Source organism: Saccopteryx leptura, chromosome 8 (genome assembly GCF_036850995.1).
Source record: "Saccopteryx leptura isolate mSacLep1 chromosome 8, mSacLep1_pri_phased_curated, whole genome shotgun sequence".
NCBI lineage: Eukaryota > Metazoa > Chordata > Mammalia > Chiroptera > Emballonuridae > Saccopteryx > Saccopteryx leptura.
In genome coordinates this window covers 95,173,901-95,195,441 of record NC_089510.1, presented here as the reverse complement: position 1 = coordinate 95,195,441, position 21,541 = coordinate 95,173,901, and positions in this window count along the sequence as shown.

Genomic DNA, 21,541 nt, shown 5'->3' with positions numbered 1-21,541 from the left:
GGCTATACTAGTGAATTCTATCAAACATTCAAAGAAGACTTGGTTCCTATTCTACTCAAAGTCTTCCAAAAAAATTGAAAAAGAAGCAATACTGCCAAACACATTTCATGGGACCAACATAACCCTTATACCAAAACCTGGCAAAGACAACACACACAAATAAAAACTACTGACCAATATCTCCAATGAATACAGATGCTAAAATACTAAACAAAATACTAGCAAATAGAATACAACACCAAGTTTAAAAAAAATCATTATGATTAAGTGGGATTCATCCCAGGATCACAAGGATGGGTTAACATATGTAAAACTGTTAACATAATACACCATATCAATGAAACAAAGGAAAAAAAAAACCCATATGATCTTATTAATAGGTTCAGAAAAGGCATTCAATAAAATACAACATCATTTTATTCTTAAACACTTAACAAAATGGGTATAGAAGGAAAATATCTCAACATAATAAAGGCCATCTATGATAAACCATCAGCTAACATCATATTAAATGGCATAAAACTGAGGACTTCTTCCCTAAAATCAGGAACAAGACAAGATTGTCCACTGTCTGTACTCTTATTCAATGTAGTGTTGGAAGTTCTAGCCAGAGCAATCAGAGAAGAGAAAGAAATAAAAGCCATTCATATTGGGAAAGAAGAAGTAAAGATTTCACTTTTTTCAGATGATATGATCCTGTACAGCGAAAACCTCAAAGACTCCACAAAAAGACTACTAGAAACAACCAATACAGTAAGGTCGCAGGATACAAAACTAATATACAAAAGTCCATTGCCTTCCTATATGGCAACAATTAAACATCAGAAAACGAGCTAAAAAAAAACACAATCCACTTCATGGTTGCAACCAAAAAAAATAAACAAACCTAGGAATAAACATAACAAAGAATGTAAAGGACCTATATAATGAAAATTACAAAGCATTGTTAAAGGAAATTGAAAAAGATATAATGAAATGAAAAAATATTCCTTGTTCTTGCATAGGAAGGATAAATATACAAATTTAACAGAATTCCCATCAAAATTCCAATGTCATTTTTTAAGGAAATGGAACAAAAAATTATTAGGTTTATATGGAACTATAAAAAATCCCGAATAGCCAGAGTAATCCTAAAAAAAAGAATTAAGCTGGAGGCATTACAATACCTGACTTCAAATAATATTATAGAGCCACTATAATCTAAACAGCATGGTATTGGCAGAAAAATAGACACTCAGACTAATGGAACAGGATAGAAAACCCAAAAATAAAACAAAATGTATCATATACGGTCAAGTAATATTTGATAAAGGGGCCAACAAAACACAATGGAGAAAAGAAAGTCTCTTCAACAAATGATGCTAGGGAAACTGGAAAACCACATGCAAAAGAATGAAACTTGACTACAGTTGATCTCCTTGTACTAAAATTAATTCAAAATGGATAAAAGACCTAAATATAAGACCTGAAACTATAAAGTATGTAAAAAAAAAACAAAGTACATAGAAGAAAACATAGGTACTAAACTCATGGACCTTGGTTACAAGGAGCACTTTATGAATTTGACTCCAAAGACAAAGGAAGTGGAGGCAAAGATAAATGAATGGGACTACATTAGACTAAGAAGCTTTTGCACAGCAAAAGCAACACAACAAAACAAACAGCCAACTGAATGGGAGATGATATTTTCAAACTACAGCACAGATAAGGGCCTAATACCCAAAATATACAAAGAACTCATAAAACTCAACAAAAAACAAGCAAACAATCCAATAAAAAAATAGGAAGAGGACATGAACAGACACTTCTCCCAGGAAGAAATACAAATGGCCAACAGGTATATGAAAAAATGCTCATCTTCATTAGCTATTAGAGAAATGCAAATCAAAACTACAATGAGATACCACCTCACACCTGTTAGATTAGCTATTATCAACAAGACAGGTAATAACAAATGCTGGAGAGGCTGTGGAGAAAAAGGAACCCTCATCCACTGTTGGTGGGAATGTAAAGTAGTACAACCACTATGGAAGAAAGTATAGTGGTTCCTCAAACAACTAAAAATAGAACTACCATATGACACAGCAATCCCTCTACTGAGTATATACCCCCAAAGCTCAAAAACATTGCTACGTAAAGACACATGCAGCCCCATGTTCACTGCAGAATTTTTCACAGTGTCCAAGACATGAAAACAACCAAAATGCCCTCAATAGATGACTGGATAAAGAAAGTGTGGTACATATTTTAAATTACTCAGCTATAAGAAATTATGACATTGGATCATTTACATCAACATGGATGTACCTTGATAACATTATATTGATTGAAATAAGTAAATCAGAAAAAAACTAAGAACTGTATAATTCCATACATAGGTGAGACATAAAAATGAAACTCAGAAACATGGACAAGAGTATGGTGGTTACCAGGAAGTGGGGGGGAAGAGAAGAGATGGAGGATGTGATGGGAGGGAAATGGTGCAAAGAAAACCAGATAGAAAGTGATGGAGGACAATTTTACTTTAGGTGATGGGTATGCAACATAATCGAATGTCAAAATAACCTGGAGATGTTTTCTCTGCATAGAACATCTTATTCATAGCCATTTACCGAGGGCTCCACAGGAAAGAGAGCTGAGAAGATTAGAGTTATGTGAGGAGAGTGTCAACTTTGATCCCCAGGGAGAAACACTGTGGAGGACAGCCAACAGAACCCATATCAATGTCACCCTATTAAAATTAATTAAAAATAATAAAGACTTGAAGGTCAATATAAAGCATAATTTTGAAGTAAGACTTAAAAATGTTTGGGTAGGTGACTCCAAGATGGAGATGGAGAAGGTGGACATTCCAACTGCCTCACCCAAGACCAAATGGAATTACAACTTAGTTTAAGAATAATCATCTTGAGGCCCTAGCCAGTTGGCTCAGTGGTAGACCATTGGCCCAGGGTGTGGAAGCCCACATTTGATACTCAGCCAGGGCAAACAGGAGAAGCACCCATATGCTTCTCCACCCTTGCCCCTCTCCTTCCACTCTGTCTCTCTCTCCCTCTCCCACAGCCAAGGCTCCATTGGAGCAAAGTTGGCCTGAGTGCTGAGGATGGCTCCATGGCCTCCACCTCAGGTGCTAGAATGGCTCAGGTAGGCAGAGCATCACCCCCTAGTGGGCTTGCCAGGTGTATGTTAGTCAGGCACATGTGAGAGTCTGTCTCTTTACCTCCCTGCTTCCCACTTCAGGAAAAAGAAAAAGAATAATTATCTTAAAAAACCAACTTTGGACTAAATGAAGAGGAGTTTATAACCAAGTATCATAGAAGAAGCTACATTGAGTTTGGTATAAAGGGTAGAGATGTGGAAAGGGTTGTTCTGCTCCCATGAGCAATTGGCAGCTGAGGGTCTGAAGGGACTGTTACTATGGGGAGGGTCACCCTGATAGGTGTGGGTGATCAGCCCTAACTCTGGAGCCCCAGCCTGGAGCCTCAGAACATAGAAAAGGTGCCCATACAGCATGAAGAGGTGAAAAGAGCCAGGTTTCTGTCTGCAAGAGACAGAGTTTTTGGAGATGCAGACTATGTCTTAAAGGGCCTGCGCAAAAAAATCTTATTCACAGCCATTTACCAAAGGCTCCACTGGAAGGAGAGCTGAGAGGATTAGGGTTATGTGAGGAGAGTGTCAACTTGGACACCCAGGGAAAAACACTGTGGAGGACAGCCAACAGAACCCTTGTACTTAGTCATTCTCCAATAGTGCAGTCACCATCTTTCTTGGGTGGACCAGTCCCCTCTGAGCACCATCAGTCAGGGGAAAACCAACTGCTCCACCCTCAGGAGTCTTGCCTGCCCCAGTCATGAATACAGGGTTATTCTGAGAAGCCAGAATGCATGGGGCATGTCAGTGATTCAGTTTTCTAGTGTTAAGGATTCAGCTTTCTGCCACATGCTCCTGATTCTAAGACCGGTAATTCTGCCTCATGGGAGACTCAGTAAAAACTGTCTGGGAGGAGGGCAGGCCACATATCTGGGTCTCAAAGGCCACACCTACCAGACTCCTGGTGCCACATCCTACTGGGGTCTGTAAAAAAGGTCTGGGCAGACTGACATCTGGATCCGAGGGATGGGAACAAACCCACCACCCTTTTTAATTTCTGAATTGCTGCATGCTCTAAACCAGGCATCCCCAAACTATGGCCCGCGGGCCACATGCGGCCCCCAGAGGCCATTTATCTGGCCCCCTGCCGCACTTCTGGAAGGGGCACCTCTTTCATTGGTGGTCAGTGAGAGGAGCACTGAATGTGGCGGCCCTCCAACGGTCTGAGGGATAGTGAACTGGCTCCCTGTGTAAAAAGTTTAGGGACCCCTGCAACTCTTATCAGAGGATTTTTCAGTGACCAAACCAAAAAAGCAGCCAGCAGACAGAGGATACAGGAGGTGGGGCTCAGGGAAACATGGCCTTTTAAGTGGACTTCCTCACAGGCCCACTGTGGGTAAAAGCCAGCCTAGGTGTGCAGCTTGGTACTTTTATAAGCACCTGGGTCCAGCAGTGGCAGACAAATTCTGGATTGCTTGTAACTACAAGAAGTTTCCTGAGGGTTACTCATGGGCACTCTCTCCCACTATCTGTGCTGGGTTTCTTCCAGGGAGGCACAGAGCTGTCATATCCAAGTGACCAGCTTCACAAAGCATCAGTTCAGGACCTAAAAACCCTTGCTAGTGTGGTACCCTAAGGAAGGGTTTCTCACACCTGGCTCAGCTGAGAGGAGTTACACTATTATATGATCAGCACCAGCACAACAACTCATGTGCATTGGATAGGGTGGAGTTTCACAGTTGGCTGCCCTGGGTGCTGGATATCCTGCCCAACAAGGCTATATTCTACAGGTGTAAATTTGTTATTAAATAACGAATGGGTTAACAACAAGATAAGGAATAAATAAAAAAATTTATTAAAATAAGTGGAAGTGAACATAAAACAACTCAAAATCTATGGGATACAGCAAAAGCAGTTCTGAGAGAGAAGTTTACAGTATTACAAGCATACCTTAAGAAGCAAGAAAAAGCTCAAATAAACAACCTAACTCAGTATCTAAAGGAATTTTTAAAAGAACAACAAATAAAGCCCAGAGGACATAGAAGAAAGAAAATAACAAAGATCAGAATGGAAATAAATTACTTAGAGGCTAAAAAACAATACAAATGATTACTGAAACCAAGAGCTAGTACTTTGAAAAGGTAAACAAGATGGATGAACCTTTAACCAGACTCATCAAAAAAAAATAGAGAGAATTCAAATAAATAAAATTAGAAAGAAAAGTGGAAAAGTAACAACTGACACTGCAGACATAGAAGGATTTTAAGAAAATACTATGAAGATCTATGTGCCAATAATTGGACAATCTAGGTGAAATAGATAAATTCCTAGAAACACACAACTCTCCAAAAGTAAACTAGAAAAAAAACAGAATACCTCAACAAATTGATTACAACAACAACAAAAAAGAAATCTAGCACTCAGTTATGATCAAAACTCTCAGCACAGTGGGAATACAGAAAAGATAATTCAATCTAATAAAGGCCATCTATGACAAAGCCACAGCCAACATCATACTCAATGAGCAAAAATTAAAAGCAATCTCCTTCAGATCAAGAACAAAGCAGGGGTGCCCCCTTTCGCTCTTATTCAACATAGTTCTGGAAGTCCTAGCCATAGCAATCAAAAAAGAAGAAGAAATAAAAGGCATAGAAATTGAAAAAGAAGAAATAAAACTATTGTTTTTTGCTGATGACATGATACTGTACACAGAAAACTCTAAAGTCTCAATCAAAACACTATTAGACCTAATAAATAAATTCGGCAAGGTGGCAGGATATAAAATTAACATTTATAAATAAGTGACATTTTTATACACCAACAATAAACTATCTGAAATAGATATTAAAGATACAATCTCCTTCACCATTTCAAAAACCACAAAAACAAAATAAAGTAACTAAAAGTACATTTAACCAGGGATGTAAAAGACTTGTACTTGGAAAATTATAAGGCATTGAGAAAAGAAATCAAGGAAGATATAAATAAGTGGAAGCATATATTGTGGTCATAACTAGGAAAAATAAACATTATTAAAAATTCTGTACTGCCCAAAACAATCTATAAATTCAATGCAATTTCTATTAAAATACCAATGTCATACTTCTCAAAGATAGAGAACAAATATTTCAAAAACTTAGCCTCAGCAAACTTGAAAATGCAGAATAAGGTAGAGATATCACACTTCCTGATATCAAGTTATACTACAAGGCCATTGTACTCAAAACTGCTTGGTACTGGCATAAGAATAGGCATAGGGATCAATGAAATAGAACAGAGAACCCTGAAATAAACCCACATCTTTATAGTCAATTGATATTTGACAAAGGAGTTAAGAGCATACAATGGAGTAAACACAGTCTCTTCAATAAATGGTGTTGGGAAAATTGGGCAGGTACATGCAAAAAAATGAAACTAGACCACAAACTTACACCATTCACAAAAATAAACTCAAAATAAATAAAAGACTTAAATGTAAGTCATAAAACCATAAATGTCTTGGAAGAAAACATAGGCAGTAAATTCTTCTATATCTCTCATAGCAATATTTTTTGCTGATTTATTTCCATGGGCAAGTGAAATAAAGGACAGAATTAATAAATGGGGCTATATCAAACTAAAAAGCTTTTACACAGCAAAGACACCATTAACAATATAAAAAGACAACCCACATAATGAAGAACATATTCGCCAATATTCTGATAAGCAGATAATAACCAAAATTTATAAAGAACTTCTGAAACTCAACACAGGAAACTAAATAATCCAATTAAAAAATGGTCAAAGTAACTGAATAGACACTTCTTCAAAGAGGCCATACAGAATGTCAATACTCATATAAAAAAATGTACATCACTAATCATCAGAGAAATGCCAATTAAAATCACAATAGATACCACCTCACACCTGTCAGAATGGCGATCATTAACAAAACAATACAGAATAAGTGCTAATGAGAGTGTGGAGAAAAGGGAACCCTCCTGCACTGCTGGTGGGAATGCAGACTGGTGCAGCCACTGTGGAAAACAGTATGAAGCTTCCTCAAAAAATTAAAAATGATACTACCTTTTGACCCAGCTATCCCACTTTTAGGAATATATCCTAAGAATACCAAATCACTGATTCAAAAGAAGATATGCACCTTCATATTTATTGCAGCATTGTTTACAATAGCCAAGATCTGGAAACAGCCCAAGTGTCCATCAGTGTACAAGTGGATTAAAAAGCAGTGATACATATAATATACACAAGGAATACTACACAGCCATGAGAAGAAGAAAATCTTACCTTTTGTGACAGCATGGATGGACCTGGAGATTATTATGCTAAGTGAAATAAGCCAGGCAGAGAAAGACAAATATATGATCTCACTTATATGTGAAATCTAATGAACAAAGTGAACTGAGGAACAGAATAGAGGAAGTGGCAGGGTCACAGGGAGCAGAGGAACAGCTGTCAGAGGAAAAGGGGATGAGGGGATAGGATCAGAGAAGGTGAAGGGATTAGTGAAATTATATATACATAACACATAGATACAGATAAAGGACAGCAAATCCCAGAGGTAAGTGGGGAGGGAGTTAAGGGGAGGGAGCAAAGGGGGTGTAAATAGGAGACACAAGGGTAGGTGTGAGGGTGTTATATTGGGTGAGACACTTGAATCCTTGTTAACACATGGATAAATCAAAATTAATAATTTTTTTTTTAAAGTCTGGGTATTCCTGGGTCAGGATAGGGTTTTAAAATAAAACCTCACAAAAATTTTATACCATTGCATGTCCTAATTTAAAGTAAAATAGTAAGTAAACATTTTCTCTAACAATTGTTGGAAATATATAATAGACAGTTTCAGAATTCCATTTGCAATGAAAAACATTTCAATAATAAAACTAGAAATATAAGAAGCTAGATATTATTCTAAACAATAGTATTTACCAAACTGGGCTAGGTATGAGTAAAAAAATTGGAAAAGGAATACTTTTTCATTTTTGGATGAAATATATTAATTAAAAAGTTTTAATAATTTTAACAATTTGTGCATATATAATTACAGCTCTTCTTTGCATAGAACTTGCTCAAATGCAAAATTCTTCTAAATTCTCTTTGACACATCTGTGGGGAAGGAAGAAACTTTCTTCTCCCCTTCAAGATTTTTTTGGCTGGTCCAATAATTAAGTCTACATGAGACAGATCAATGATAAAAATAACTAAATTTAATTACATACATATGCAGAGGAACCCCACATGCTGAGAAAGTCAGAGACCCCACATACACGAGAGGTTCAAAGAAAGACAGGTAAAATAAGTCATATATGACCTCTGAGGTAAGGTGCTATGGGTCTTCAGAGGGAGGAAGGTCATTCACAAGATGATAAAAAGATAATCAGTAATTAGAAGTTTGCCCTACCCTCTTCAAATGCATACAAAGTTACTTCTTCATAACTCTTATTATGAGTAAAGGGCTCTAATATAAGTTCTTTAAGGGAGATGTAAAAGTTTCTTTTGATTCTGCATAGTCTTGATTGCCTTCAGCTCGAAATAATTCTCATAGCCAAGTGGCACATCTTGGGGTGACATATTCTGACAAACAAACTGGGGGATGTGTACAAACCCCAGTAGTAGCCACCAGCACTCTGTGCATAGGTCTTTTGCAAACTTCAGAGATAGTAGTACAGTTGTAATTCATATTTTATGTAATTCTTTGTAAATAGAGATAGACCTTAGTTCAGATTAAGAATAAACCAAAGTTTTTTCAGTCAGAATATCTCTTGTGTATCAGGTGACCCCTAATATTTGAAACTGCCATGAGTAATCCTTTCACTGATATTTTCATGTGTTTTTATATTTCCTGACAGTTACAGATACATATTTTATTTTATTTTATTTATTTATTTTTTTGTGACAAAGAAAAAGACAGAGAGAGGGACAGATAGGAAAGGAGAGGGATGAGACACATCAATTTTTTTGTTGTGGCACCTTAGTTGTTTATTGATTGCTTTCTTCTATAGACCTTAACCTAGGGGGCTACAGGAGAGCAAGTGACCCCTTGCTCAAGCCAGTGACCTTGGGCTTCAAGCTAGCAACCTTTAGGCTCAAGACAGTCATGTCTATGACCCCACGCTCAAACCAGTGACCCTGTGCTCAAGCCTGATGAGCTGGTGCTCAAGCCAGTGACTTTGGGATTTCAAACCTGGGTCCTCTACATACCAGTCCAACATTCTATCCACTGTGCCACCACCTGATCAGGCCAGGTAGATCTTGAGTCTAAATATTTATGTTCTAAATCATAGATTTTTTAAATTGAATATGCATACGGAGGATATTTTTAAAATGCACATTCTTTAGTAAATCATGTGAAAGTTAAGATGCTGTGTGTGTGTTTTGATGTTACAGTAATGTCAACGTTGCTAGTATGTGGATTGTACTTTGAATATCAGTATTCCAGTGATTGTTGGCTTCCTTTGATTTCTGCTTAGAAAATGTACTCAAGTACAATATTTCAATTTTTTTAACAAATATTTTAGCTGATTCAGATACTGGTAGGATAGACAATTTTTAAGAAATATTGTGCTGTATAAACTGCCAAATTCTTTTCCTTTTTGGATTTTTTTCAAATTTAGGAGCAGGGAGGCAGTTAGACTCCCACATGCGCCCAACTGGGATCCACCTGGCATGCCCACCAGGGGTTGATGCTTTGCCCATCTGGGCATTGCTCTGTTGCAACCAGAGCCATATTAGCTTTTGAGGCAGAAGCCATGCAGTCATCCTCAGCCCCCAGGCCAACTTTGCTCTAAGGGAGCCCCTTGGCTGTGGGAGGGGAAGAGAGAGATAGGGAGAAAGATAGAGATAGAGGGGAAGGGTGGAGAAGCAGATGGGCACTTCTCCTGTGTGCCCTGGCTGGGAATCAAACCTGGTACTTCCACACACCGGGCTGATGCTCTAGTGCTAAGCCAACTGGCCAGGGCATCTACCAATTTTTTAAAGATTTTAGTTTCTAAGGTTTTATCCATGGTTCCACTTGATCTAGCTACTATGGTATTACTGTAAAAAGTATTCATAAAACTTACTTTTATAAACAGTATTTTTATTAGTTAACAGTTAATCCAGTTATTACTATTTTAGGCTTTGTGGGCCATATGATTTCAGCTGGAATTATTCAACTCTGACATTGTAACATAAAAGCAGCCACAGACTACATGCTAAAAATTGTCTGTGTTTGTGTTCCAATAAAAGTTTATTTCTAAAGACAAGAAACAGACCAGATTTGGCCAGTGGGCTGCATTTTGTCATGCATGTTCTAGTCAATCATTCACACCATATACATAATTTCTTCAGGATGTATTTATTTTGCAATAGAACCTATATTTTTAATTTTTTATTTTAGAAAATTAAATTTAAAGAGGCGACATTGATCAATAAGAGTACATGAATTTCTGGTAAACATTTCTATAGCATTTGAGCTGTTGATTATGTTGTATACCCATCACCTAAAGTCAAATCATTTTTTGTCACCTTATATTTGTCCCTTTTTACAAACTTCATCTGCCCTATACCCCTTTCCCTGGTAACCATTTCACTTTTATCTATATTTTTGAGTCTCACCTATATCTCAAAAATATGTGAAATGTTATATCTCACCTATATGTGAAATCATAGACTTCTTAGCTTTTTCTGATTTACTTATTTCACTCAGTATAATGTTCTCAGGGTCCATCCATGTTGCCATAAATGGCAATATGTTATCATTTCTGTGGCTGAGTAGTATTCCATTGTATATATGTACCACATCTTCTTTATTCTCTATCAAAGAAGACTGGTAGTTTTCATGTCTTGGCCACTGTGAATAATGCTGCATGGCTCAATACTATACTGTAATTAATTATGACTATAACTGTGTTAGTAGTAGCCACAGGTTTACATTTTGCTTTAGAGGTGTTTTTATTTTTTTAACATACAAGATCTCATATAAAACTACCTTTAAATTAATGAGATTACAAACATTTTATAAATGAGAAAATTAGGACACAGATAAGTTAAGTTACTGTTTAATATCACATCTTTAGAAAGTAGATGAGCCTATTGGTACTAAATTCAGTATTTCTAAGTATTAGACCTTATTGAGGAGATTACAGAAATAAGTGAACATTATGAGATAGCCATATTAACACTATGAACTAACAGAAGCCTCATTAACTCATATAATTTTAAAAATAAAATAAGTATACTATATTGATTTTTGCATTTCATGGGAATTGAGTGTTTTCATCAGGTAAAATATTTTTGCCAATGTTTTATAATTTTAGATGTAAGACAATTTTATTCATGTTATTGCAATCTGGTACATGAAATATTCATTTATTCAAGGAAACACAGATAGAATCATGAAATAGAAAAATTTGTCTTTGTGCATTCTCCAGGGAAAATTCATTGGGAAAATAGTGTTGGCTTATGAATAATTGTGACCTTTCGAAGATACCTCATATCAGTATTCAGCAGCACATCTGAAAATGTTTAAATGAGTACTGAAATTGATCTTGAATAAATCAATTTGACTTATATGCTATTATCTCAAAGAAATATAGAAATTGATATAAATAAATCACAATATATATAAAGTAAAACCCATCTACCATGTAGGTTATATATACACAGTGTTGCAACATATTTTTATTTATTTTTATTTTTTAGATCCAAGAATGAACAGTGCTTCCCAAATTGCCACTTACCATACAGGTTTTAATTGTATAAGCAGGTACCAAATCCTTAAATGGAATAAAATGATCTGTATTCTTTTAAATGTAATGTTATTTTTGATGTCCTTAGAAGTTATTATAAGTACTTTTTGCTTATCTCAGCTACTTACATTTATCAACTTATACTTTCATTATTCACCATAACAGTTTAAAACAATACACAGTTTTATAATATAAAAGTTTTATCCAACTAAAATGACATTCTAGTCAGGCAAATTTCAATGACTTCAGAATCGGTATTTTCTTATAAGAAAAGCAGTTTTTATGTGATCTTGACTGTGTGTGGTATAAATCATTCTCTGAAATGCTATCAGGCTTATATTCCACACATTTATATATAGAGGATACTAGATTAGCATTTATCAGATGGTCTCTGGACCTCAGGGGAGTTCTGAGACCCTTTAGGGGGTCTTCATGTTCACATTATTTTTATAATAATAAATAATATACAAAATAAATGCTGAAATTTCCAATGAAAATGTAAAAAACAATGGGGAGTAAATTGCTGGCAACACTTAGCAGAAATCAAGGCAGTGGTACTCCCTCCTGGGAATAGAGTTTCAGTAATATGAAAAGGTGTGAAATGAATGCTCTTACATCTGATAACAATTTTGCAAAGGGTTGCTTCTTCCGGTTTGCTATTCTTGTATCTATCTTTTCAATTTTTTCATTATTATAGAACTCTAGGGAAAAATTGAGCTTTTTTTTTAAAGCAACAAAGAAAGTACTGAGAAACAAGAAAAAAAACTTCATTGGAAAATGTGGATGAAGGAAAATTTATGGAGGAAAAGTTACATATGTCTATGGTAGGAAATAGAAATCGAGATCAACCTGAGACTGATTTATTTACCTGCTACTATGTGGGATTTCTTTTTCAAAATCTCTGCATTAAAGCAGCCTAGCATCATGACATAAGGGAAAGGTTGCCTGTCCTTGGGTCCCTCTTCCTTTCTGCCCCAGTTTTCAATTTGTACCTTCTCTCTCACTGTGCCTTCATTGTGTCATTTGGATAAAGGCAAGAAAAGCTTTAGCCCCTTCTTCTGGTACCATTAATTCAAACTTTTTTGCCTCAAAACATTCCATGTATATTACATGATGTAAATACATGGATATTTTATCCTCTAAAATTACTCTTGGGAAATTCACTGTATAATTTGATAAAGCAGGAAAGTAAGATCCTAGAGGCTATGCCCATATAATAAACATTGGCACTATTGTTTTCTAAAGATAATATGTTCAAGCAAGTGTTTATACTTACATCTGGAATTGAACTTGGATTTGCAATTTAGGAGTAGGAGTGAGAGCAAACTGAACTGTTTTATATAGAAGAAAGAGGAATTTAAAGGATGAGTCAGGAGATAGAACCAAAGGTAAAGGAGAACCAGAGGATAACAAAACTGCAATGAAAGGAAGAGCTTTGGAGATCAGAAATAACTTTTTGAGTAGTTTTTAATTTGTTTGCTGTGTGTAATGTGGCATAAATGTTCTTACCATCTTCCTCATAACAATTCTTCAGCAAAATACACATCTTTTAAATGCATTTTTGTGATTAGATTATTTTAGAGGACCCAAAGAGTTATATTTCTGCATGGATAAGCAAAAGGATACTGATTATATAAATAGAGATTGAAGGATAATAGCTGATATCATAGTTTTAATTCTAGTTTCCAAGAAAGAACTCTGATTGGTTCAGTATGCCTTTCACTTCCTTCCTACACCCATAAACTGTGGCTCCAAGGTACAAATGTGTCACTTTATACAAATATGAGTACTCCTGCATATATAAAGATGAAGTATTGTTCTCAGACAAGTAGGATTTGGGGAACTGAACATTTAAATCAATTGGTGTTTCTATTTCTTTTTTTTTTACAATATTTAAATTAATATTATATTGAGGCAGGATTAAAATTTAAATCTGTATAATTTTAAACCAAAATTGCTTACATTATTCTGTTACAAAGAATAATGTAAAGAACATAGGAACCAATAACATGCAAAAATTGATATGCTGTAGATGTGTGTTCATATGAGAAATGATTAACCAGTGGGACCTTCCAAATTTGAAAAATTATTTTAAGATCATTAGTTTTGACAGCATGAATCTTTCATAAGAAAATTGATGTTCTCTGACCAATTATTTTACACAAAAAAGTATTATTGAAAACAGTTGAAAGTAATTAGGAAAAGGAGAATTTTTTTCACTTAGAGAGTAATGCTTGAATATGATTTCCTTTTAAATTTAAAAGGAAGTTACAATTTAAAACATTAAAAAAAAATACCAGTGGAGGCTTTCACCAACCAAACTGTGATTTGTTTAAAGGTTTAATTTTCTATTTCTTATGTTGTTTCCTCAAAATACTTGACTGACTTTATTTTCACTAAAATGCTAGTATTCTTTAAAATATTTTTTTCATTGACTTGAGAGAGGAGGGAGGAGAAGGAAGAGAGAGAGAGAGAGAGAGAGGAAAAGAGAGACAAAAGCATCAATTCATTGTTCCACTTAGTTGTGCTCACATTGGTTGCTTCTCATATATGCTGTGACCCGTAATGGAAACCATGACATTGGAGAGCCAGGAGGATAATCTATCCACTGAGCCATACAACCAGGGCCAATGCTAATATTCTAATTAACAAAGTCTTGTTTCATGTTGCTTGAAAAATAGCAACAAAATCTGCTCCAAAATGTAAAAATTTTAACAAATAATTCATTAACATTTTAAGATCATACATAGAGTAATATAATAAAGAATAAAACTGTAAAGGTATAAAATTTGTCTCTGAGAAGAGTATTTCTTAAGGATTCAAAGATGGTGACAGTGTAGAGTAGGCAGACATTCCAACTGCCACCTCTCAGGACCAAATTGGATTACAACTTAACTTAAGAACAATCATCTTGACCAACTTTGGACTAAATGAAGAGGACTCTATAACCAAGGATCACAGAAGAAGCCACACCCATACTGGAAGGAAGGGCAGAGACATGAAAGGGCTGCCCCATTCCCATGAGCAAGCAGTGGATAAGGGTTCAGTGGGACTCTTCCTATGAGGAGGGTTACCCTGAGAGGTGTGGGCCCTCAGCCCCAGCCCTGGAGCAGCTAGAGCACCAGAACTTAGAAGAGACACCCACATAGCATTTACCTGTAGAAAGAGCCAGGTTTCTGTCTATGAGAAAGAGACTGAGCTCTTGGATGCAGGCTCTGTCTTAAAGGGCCCACATAAAAAACTTTTTTCACAGCCACTTACCTGGGGCTTTGGCAGGGAAGAGCTAAGAGGACTGGAGTTGCATGAAGAGAGTGTAAAATGGGAGGCCCAGGGAAAGACACTGTGGGGGATGGCCACAGGAATCCTGTGCTGAGTCATTCTCCAGTATGCAGTCACCATCTTTCTTGAGTGGAACAGTCCTCTCTGAGTGGCACCAGCTTGGGAAGAAGTAACTGCTCTGCCCTCGTGAGTCTCTCTTGCTCCATTCATGGTGGCTAGGTCATGCTGAGAAGCCAGGAGACAGGAGTGCATCAGTGATTCATTTTTCTGGTGCTGAGACCAGAGCTTTCCCCCCTCCCCAAAGTCCTGATTCTAAGGCTGATAATTCCACCTCATGGGAGACTCAGTGGAAATGGTCCAGTGTATGGGCAGACCACATCTCTGGGTCTCAGAACACACCCACCAAACTCCAGGGGCCACACCCTACTGTGTTCTGTTAAAAAAGTCTGGACAGACTGACACCTGAGGATGAGGGGTGGAGCCACACCCAGCACCCTTCCTAATCTCTGAATTGCCACAGACTCTAGACTCTAGCAGAGGTTTTTTCAGTCTGAGCCCAAGAAGCAGCCAGCAGACAGAGGCTACCAGAGGTGGAACTCAGGGAACCATGGACTTTTATGCAAACTTTATCCCAGGCCCAGTGTAGGTAAAAGCCAGCTTAGGTGTGCAGCTTGATATTTTTATGTGCACCAGGGCCCAGCAGAGGCAGATACAAACTCTATATTGCTTGTAGCTCCAAAAAGATTGCTGAGGGCCAGTAATGGACAGTGTCTCTCACTGGTCAGCACTGGGTTTCTACCAGGGAGGCCCAGGGCTGGAACATACAGTGGCCAGATGCAGAGAGCATCAGTTCAGGACCTAACAACCCTTGCTAGAGGGGTACTCAAAGGAAGGTCTCCTCACACCTCTCTCAGCTGTGGCAAATTTTGCTCTCTGTGATCAGAACCAGCACTGCGGCTCATGTGCATTGGGTAAGGTGGAGCTTCACAGTCAGCCAGCCCAAGTGCTGAATATCCTGTCCTGATGGGCAAGATTGCACTGGGGGAAGCGAGAGAGGCTTGGAACATAGACATTTAAAGGGTGGGTCCCTGTGAGCCTATTGTTGGATCTGGTTGAAGGGCTTAACCACTTTCTGGAGGGGTACAGTCAGCCCAGAAAATGACTCTCTCAGTCTTCCTCCCTGAGACCAGGGTCTCACCAGCTGTAAGAATTTCTGCAGAGGGGACTGTTGACCCCATTTCAATCTGAACCTGCTACTCACCATGTTGGGGAGAAATAAATTTTGAGTATCCAGCAGTGGCTGAGGCACTAGGCTCTAGAGTAGGGGCCACATTCCTTGTACTGAGCTACTTACTAAAAGACCCTTGAAGTAGGGGGTTCCACTAACATTTTATTTTCAAGCTCAGCTGCCTTAACCCACCAATGTGCAACCTGTAGAGGGATTATTTGGATGAGGTTAGTCTGAGCCCACACTAGAGTCTACCTACAGAAGACTCTTTGGGAAGACCAGGCAGCTGCAAGAGAAGGGGGAGCAGCTGCAAAGTGGAGGAAACTTGTACAAAGCTTGCAGCATTTAAGAGGTGCTGTTATTTCTAAGAGGGAGAAAGCTGATCCTTATACACAGGTTGGCCCTTGCCACACTACCCAGGTACAGAAATGGAGACACAAACAGCAAAAAGAGCAGTAGCTGCAGACAAGTAGCCCGCAGCAAGTTACAAACAACAGCTGACACCAACCCAAGGAGATCTAGAATCAACACAACTGGTAGTGAGTGTCAGACAGCACCAACTTTAGACTCAGTTAGCTAAAGAAGCAGCACGCCCAAAGGAGGAGTCTAGCAAGCACCAGACACTGGAGAACAAATACTCCCAACAAGATGGATATTTTATAGTATGTAATACATAAAAAAAAAGGGACAACTGCATTCAATACTCACATACAAAAGGAGAGAAAAGAGTACCCTCAAAAAGCATTTCTACAATAAGGAAAATAGGTGGCCTGTAGGTCAGTACCACCAAACCCGTCTTCCTCATAAAGACACCACAAAAATTTCAAAGTCAGATAATGCTACCTAACACACAGAAAAAATGAGAAGAGAAACAAAGTGACCCAAATAATCAACAAGAGAAATCCCCCCAAAAAGAACTAAATGAAATAAAAGTAACCAAACTACCAGATGTAGAGTTTAAAATAATGATTTTAAGGATGCTTTAGGATATTAGAGCACAATAAATAGACATAATGAACACCTAACTAAATAGATAGCAAGCATCAAAAAGAACACTGAAATTATAAAGAAAGAACCAGTCAGAAATGACAAATACAATATCAGAAATAAAGACTGCACTAGAAGAAATCAACAACAGACTGAATGAAGCAGAGGATCAAATCAGCGATTTAGAAGATAAGATAAACATAAGTATATAAGTAGAGCAGAAAAACAAAAAGAGGTGCAAAAATACTGAGGAAAATCTAAAAAAGCTCTGTGATAACATGAATAGAAGAAACATCCTCATCATAGGGGTTCCTGAAGGAGTAGAGAACAAACAAGGGATACAGAACCTGTTTGAAGAAATCATAGCTAAAAATTTTCCTTAATTGATGAAAGAAAAAGTCACAAAAGTTTAAGAAGAATAAGGAATCCCATTAAAGAACACAAAGAGGCCTACACCAAGAGACATCATAATTAAAATGCCAAAGTTAAGACATAAAGAAAGAACACTAAATGCTGCAAGAAAAAAGCAGTTAATTACCTACAGAGGAGCCCCTATAAAGATGACATTCAATTTCTCAACAGAAACACTTGAGATGAGAAGGGATTCACAAAAAATATTCAAAATGATATAAAATAAGAACCTACAACAAAGACTACTTTTTCCAGCAAGGTTATCATATAAAATTGAAGGAGTAATAAAAAGCTTTCCAGACAAAAAACAAACAAACAGATAAACAAAAAACCACAAGAAATTTATTACAACCAAACCAGTACTGCAAGAAATGTTAAAGGACCTATTTAAAAAGAGCAAAGAAAAAAAAAGAAATTGAGAAAAAAAAGAATGTAGATTTAAAGAATAAAATGGCAATAAATACATACATCTCAATAATAACCTTAAATATAAATTCATTAAATTCTCTAATCAAAAGTCATAGGGTAGATGCATGGATAAGAATACAGGAACCATACCTAGGCTGTCTACAAGAGACCCACCTCAGAACAAAAGACACACATAGATCGAAAGTAAATGGATGAAAAAAAATATTTTACGGAAATGAAAAAAAAAAAAAAAAACTGGGGTAGGAATACTTACACCTGACTAAAAAAGGCTATAGTAAGGCATAAAGAAGGTCAATACATAATGATAAAGGGGAGAAATCCAACAGGAGGATATAACCATTATAAATATCCATGCACCTAATATAGGAGCACCTAAATTATATAAAATAGTTTTGATGGACATAAAGTACGAGATCAACAGCAATACTCTAGTAGTAGGGGATTTTAATTTTCATATCCCACTAACATCAATGGATAGATCTTTTAGACAAAAAATTAACAAAGAAACAGCAGCCTTAAATGACACACTCAATCAGCAAGATTTAATTAATATCTTCAGAACCTTTCACCCCAAAGCAGCAAAATATACATTTTTTTCCTGTGCTCATGGCACATTCTCTGGGATAGACTACATGTTAACACACAAAGCAAGTCTTAATAAATTAAAGATGATTGAAATTGTATCAAGCATCTTCTCTGATCGCAATGGCATGAAACTAGAAATCAACTACAATAAAAAAACTGAGAAACATTCAAACACTTGTTGGCTAAATAGCATGTTATTAAATAACAAATGGGTTAATAAAAACAATCAAGGAAGAAATCATAAATGTCTTTGAAATAAATTAAAATGAACATATAACAACTCAACATTTATGTGACACAGCAAAAGCAGTCCGGAGAGAGAAGTTCATAGCATTACAGGCATACCTTAAGAAGCAGGAAAAAGCTCAAATAAACAATTTAACTCTGCATCTAAAAGAGCTAGAAAAAGGAAAAAAAAAAAACAAAGAAAGCCCAGAGGAAACAGAAATAAGGAAATAATAAAGATCAGAGTGAAAATAAATGACATAGAGGCCAAAAAAAGAAACCAATATAAAATATCAATGTAACCTAGAGCTGGTTCTTTGAAAAAATAAACAAGATGGATGACCTTTTAACCAGGCTCATCAAGAAAAAAGAGAGAGGACTCAAATAAATAAATAAAATTAGAAATTAAAGTGGAGAGGTAACAACTGACACTGCAGAAATACAAAGGATTGTAAGAAAATACTGTGAAAATCTGTATGCTAAAAATATTAGCCAACTGGATCCAGGAATGCCTTAAAAAATCATACACCATGATCAAGTGGGATTTATTCTGGGGAGGCAAAGGTGGTACAATATTTGCAAATCAACCAATGTCATTCATCTCATAAAAAAAAGGAAGGATAAAAATCACATGATTATATCAATAGATGCAGAAAAAGCATTTGATAAACTCCAGCACCCATTTCTGATCAAAATTTTTAGCACAGTAGGAATACAGAAAACATACCTCAACATAATAAAAGCCATTTATGACAAACTCACAGCCAACATCATACTCAATGGGCAAAAATTAAAAGCAATCCCCTTAAGATCAGGAACAAGGCAGAGGTACCTCCTTCTACTACTCTTATTCAACATAGTTCTGGAAGTCCTAGCCACAGCAATCAGACAAGAAGGAGAAATAAAAGGCATCCACATTGGTAAAGAAGAAGTAAAACTATTGTTATTTGATACTGTGCATAAGAAACCCTAAAGTCTCAGTCAAAAAACTACTAGGCCTGATAAATGAATTCAGCATGGTATCAGGATATAAAATTAATATTCAGAAATCAGAGGCATTTTTATTTGCCAACAATAAAATATCACAAAGAGAAATTAAGGAAACAATCTCCTTCACTGTTGCAACAACAACAAAAAAATAAAGTAACTAAGAGTAAATTTAACCAAGGAGGTAAAAGAGTTGCACTTGGAAAATTATAAAACATTGAAAAAATAAATCAAGAAAGATTTAAACAAGTAGAATCATGTACTGTGTTCATGGATAGGAAGAATAAACATCATTAAAATGTCTATATACCCAAAGCAATCTATAAATTCAATGCAATTCTTATTAAAATACTAATGGCATAATTCAAAGATATAGAATGAATATTCCAAAAAATTATATGAAACCAAAAACAACATGATTAGCCTCAGCAATCTTGAAAATGAAGAATAAGGTGGAAGTTATCATACTTCCTGATATCAAGTTATACTCTAAGGCCATTGTAATCAAAACAGCTTGGTACTGGCATAAGAACAGGTATACAGATCAATGGAACAGAATGGAGAACCCAAAAATAAACCCATGCCTTTATGCTCAATTGATATTTGACAAAGGAGGAAATTGCCTACAATGGAGTATGGATAGTCTTTTTAATAAATGATATTGAAAAAATTGAACAGGTAAATGCAGAAAAATGAAACTAGACCATCAACTTACACCATTCACAAAAATAAACTCAAAATGGATAAAAGACTTAAATGTAAGTTGAGAAACAATAAACATCTTGAAAGAAAACATAGGTAATATACCCTCCAATATCTCTTGTAGCAATATTTTTGTCAATTTATCTCCTCTTGCAATTGAAATAAAGGACAAATAAACAAATAAGACTATATCAAACTAAAAACTTTTTCACAGCAAAGGACATTAGAAACAAAATACAAAGACAATCCACACAATGGGAGAAGATATTCGCTGATATGTCTGATAAGGAGTTAATAACCAAAATTTATAAAGAACTTCTGAAACACAACACCAGGAAGATAAACAATTCAATTAAAAAGTGGACAGAAGAACTGAATAGACACTTCTCCAAAGAAGACATACAGATGGTCAATAGGCCTATGGAAAAATATTCAATGTCACTATGATCAGAGATATGCCAATTAAAACCATAATGAGATACTACCTCACACCAGTCAGAATGATGCTCATTAACAAAACAACACACAATATGTTTTGGCAAGGGTGTGGATAAAAAGGAACCCTACTGCACTGGTGGTGGAAAAGCAGACTTGTGCAACTACTGTAAAAAAACAGTATGGAATTTCCTCAAAAAATTAAAAATGGTACTCTCTTTTGACTCAGCAATCCCATTTTTAGGAATATATCCTAAGAATATCAAATCACTGATTCAAAAGAAGATATGCACCTCCATGTTTATTACAGCATTGTTTATAATAGCCAAGATCTGGAAACAGCCCAAGTGTCTGTCATTGAATGAGTGGATTAAAAAGCAGTGGTACATATACATAATAAAATACTACAGGGCCATGAGAAGAAGGAAATCTTGCCTTTTCCAAAAGCATG